The sequence below is a fragment of the Rhinolophus ferrumequinum genome, unplaced genomic scaffold (assembly GCF_004115265.2).
Source record: "Rhinolophus ferrumequinum isolate MPI-CBG mRhiFer1 unplaced genomic scaffold, mRhiFer1_v1.p scaffold_58_arrow_ctg1_1, whole genome shotgun sequence".
NCBI classification, from domain to species: domain Eukaryota; kingdom Metazoa; phylum Chordata; class Mammalia; order Chiroptera; family Rhinolophidae; genus Rhinolophus; species Rhinolophus ferrumequinum.
The window spans coordinates 433,089-436,819 of NW_022680423.1; positions in this window are offsets into that span (position 1 = coordinate 433,089).

The following is a 3,731-nucleotide window of genomic DNA, read 5'->3' on the forward strand; positions in this document are numbered from 1 at the left end:
TCCCTCCCTGCCGCGTCCCGTCAGCAACCGGGCTTTGTCAGGGGTTGGCTTTCCCGGCAAATCCCTTCCTCCCAGCAGGGGCGGGACGGGTCACTCTTACCCCGCCCCCCCTTTTTGGCTTTTTCTTGTGCCACGTGGATCAAATAATTGGGCTTGGCGTTTTAGGGGTTTTGTTTAGTCTTTTAGTTTCTCTGACAAAGCGGATTTCTAAAAAGCTTCTGCAAAATTAGACCTCACCTCGCACTCAGCCTTTTGACTTCCCTAGTCTGGAGAGCTGAGCTGAGGTGGTTGCTTGCTTTGACATCCCTCATGTATGAGATCTTGGTCAGTCAGGACACCCTCTGGTTGCAGCCCTGGAAACGCCCACATTTTTCTGAGCCCCTTGTGCAGCTGCCGTTTTCAGTCTAGTCTCCCTCTCTTCCCCCATTCCTGGCCTTTCCCCAGCCGTGTCCATCTCTCCAGATTTCCAGTTTTCTCTCCCCATTCTCAGTAATAGGCTGAGCAAATCCAGGGAAATGTTAGATTCCAGGCCATTCGGGCGAATATCCAAGGACGCAGGACACTGGAGCTTGACCATCATGGGCTTTCCAGAAGCCCCAAGAAAACAGGACTGCCCTGCCATTCACCCAACAATGAACTGGGTGAAGGCAGGGGGATCTGGATTCCTGCTTCCTCTGATTAGCTGTGTGCTTTGGCCACGTTTTAAAAATTCTCTGGGCCTAAGTGTCACCCTGTGTATAGCGGGAGTTGCTGATACCTACCTTGTCTTGCTAATCCTATGTAGGAGAAAGCCCCATGGGGATACTTGGAACCTATTGTTCCCTGATGTCCAGTTATCATTTCTGTTTAATCTAGGTCCCCCTAATTTTTTTTTCTGAGGTCTTCATTGCAGATAGATGAATATTTTCCTCTACGCTGCAGCTCCCTTCTCTTCTAGATCTTCCCCAGCACAGAGGTCTTATCAGTACCAAAGATGATAACAAGTACCCAGGCATGCAGGTACTGTGAGGGCACCAATAATAGAGCCAGACTCCCATGGACTGCAGGGTTAGGGTTGGGCCAAAATCTGCCTCCTACTGCTACCAAGCCAGGGTTCTTCCTACTAAACTCTGCTGCCTAAATTTAGGACTGAAAAGGATTCAAAGGATTATCTAACTCAGGGTTTTTTCAATTTGCCTTGCCAAAAGAATCACCTGGGTGCTTGTTATAAACACATACGTGGTCCCTATATCTAGCCATTCAGATTCCCTAGGGAAAAAACATGAAAATTTGCATTTTTTAACAAAGGCCCAGTGATACTTGATATAAGAGGTTGATAGTTGGTACTTGACAGATCGTTAAGCATAGAGGGTCTAAAACAAATAACATCTTTCCTTGAGAACTATCCTGGCCCCTGAGGAGTTTATCTTCACATCTGGGAGATAAATAGGCTGTCAGAGAATAATGGATTAGCACAAAACAGTCTTTGCTCCCAGAGGGCCTCCTACTCTGAGCTAGCAGGACCGAAGAAGAGAGATGCCCAAGGTCTCAAAACTGGCCCTCTGTCTGACAGGATACCCATGTCCATCCAGCTTTAAAGTTAGGTCTTCCCACGTGAGATCGCCCACACCATCATCAGGGCCTTACCCACATTTCCTAATTTCCCTGTTTCAGGTTCTGTCCCTTATCCGTCATCAGCTCTGCCTCCAGCCATATTCCCATGTCCCTTCCCCTTCACCCCAATGAGATCTCAGAAGAAGGAAGCAAAGAATCCTGTGTGCCTGATTTCTTTTATAGGTCTCTGAAGCTGTCTCTGTTTCTATTCAAATTCTGGCTTTGTTAACAAGGATAGAAGAACTTTCATCTCTTTCCACCACCTCATCCCCCATAATTCAACTTCCTTCTTTAGTTCAAGCATAGATTAAACTAGGTTTTTCTTTTAAGATAGAAAATTTGAAGTCTTACTCCACTATGTGAGCCCTACCTCTGACCCTATTCCCTTCTTTTGATTTTACCTGACCAACTCTTCATGATACAGAACAAAATTCAAATTTCTCAGGAAGACTTTCTCAGCTACTGACTGATGTACAGCTCTCCTCAGTACAGCTGTCTTCTACCTCTGGACTCCAACAATAACAAGTATTATAGCAGCTACCATTCATTGTATCCTTATTATGTCCAAGTTCTGGGTCAATCACTTTACATGTATCATCTTTTTAAAATTATCATGGCAACCCTCCAAAGTAGGTTCTATTCGTAGCTTCTTTACTAAGAAACCTATGGTTAGAGAGGTTAAGTAATGTGCCCAAGGTCATACAAGCAGGAGAGCCAGCAGGGAGTCAAACACAAGTCCACCTGACTACAAAGCTCTTGCTTTTAACCACAGTAGCATCTGCCTCCCATAGCCCTTGCTTTCTCGCAGCCCCATTTGGCACACATCCTGTACTATCTTCTCTTGTAATCTAATGGTTTCATGTGTGGCAATTTTGTACCCCAGTGAAGCTGTTATTTCAAACAGGTCAGCCTCACGCTGGGAACACAGAGTGCTTCCCTTAAACTAGCCAGTCATAGAAGCATTTATTCATCTTAAATGTAAAGGCCCTCAGAGGAAGAGTTCTAACAAGCCTAATTATCCTGACTACAACCAAATGGCTCTCATTGTCAGAACATTCTTTATGTCCAATCCCAAGCCCACTGCCACCCCGTAAACCAATTTCCTTTCCTTTCTGATCTCTAGCCCTAGGAAAGCAGTTTTGAGTGCTGTTTCGAAGCAAGGGCATGAAGACTTCAATCCTGGAGCTTGGACACTCAAGAGCTGTGTGATTCAGTGAGCCTGTTTCCCATCTGTAAAATGGGCACATAAATGCTTATCTCACTGGGTTGTTTCAAAAATTAAATGAAATACTGAATACAAAACACTTCATAGCATGTTTGGAACATAGTAAAGGACCAATAAATGTGGCGATTATTATTTAATACTATTTATTTTTTCCCATTGTATCAAATATTGAATCCTGTGTGATCTAAACATGTTCCTCTCCTCCTCTTGCCCACCTCCCACACATACACACACACATACTCATTCAGGAAGACTTTCTTTTTAGGTCTTCCAGTTTTATGCTGCTTGATACCTCCAAATCTGGGAAGTGGGCAGCCAAACCGTGGGAGGCACCTCTCGTTTGCTTTTTGGTTTTAGTGTGCCTCGAGTTGGCAGGAAGAAAAATGCTACACCATCTCCCAGTCTATTACCAAGAAAAAAGGTGCTGACAGAGTCCTGTGGAAGGTGGAAAGGGAAAATGAGCCCGCGAACTCTATCAGAAAATGGGGAAAATGCAATAGGGATCTTGTCCTTACACAGTGGAAAAATTTTTCTTTCAGTTTCTTTCTATGGCTGGCATTTGGCATAGGTTCTATTATAGCCCTGTGTTACTGGACCTTGCAGATAGGGCTAGCTACTTGTTCTTTGAGTCTGAGGGCGCTGGGGATGGGTGGGGGTACTGTGCTCTGCCTCTCAAGGCCAACTGCAAAGCTCCAGTCACTTTACTGCCCAACCAGAAGGGCAAATTATTAAGTTGGTGCAAAAGTAACTGCGGTTTAAAAGGTTAAACAGAATTGCAAAAACTGCAATTACTTTTGCACCAACCTAATAATTTTATAGCATCACACAATTACTCAGTTACATTCAAGGGTGTGGAGGGAAAGTGGACTGGAGGGGCAGCAGGTCTGGATAGAGAGTGGGACAGAAAGAGCGT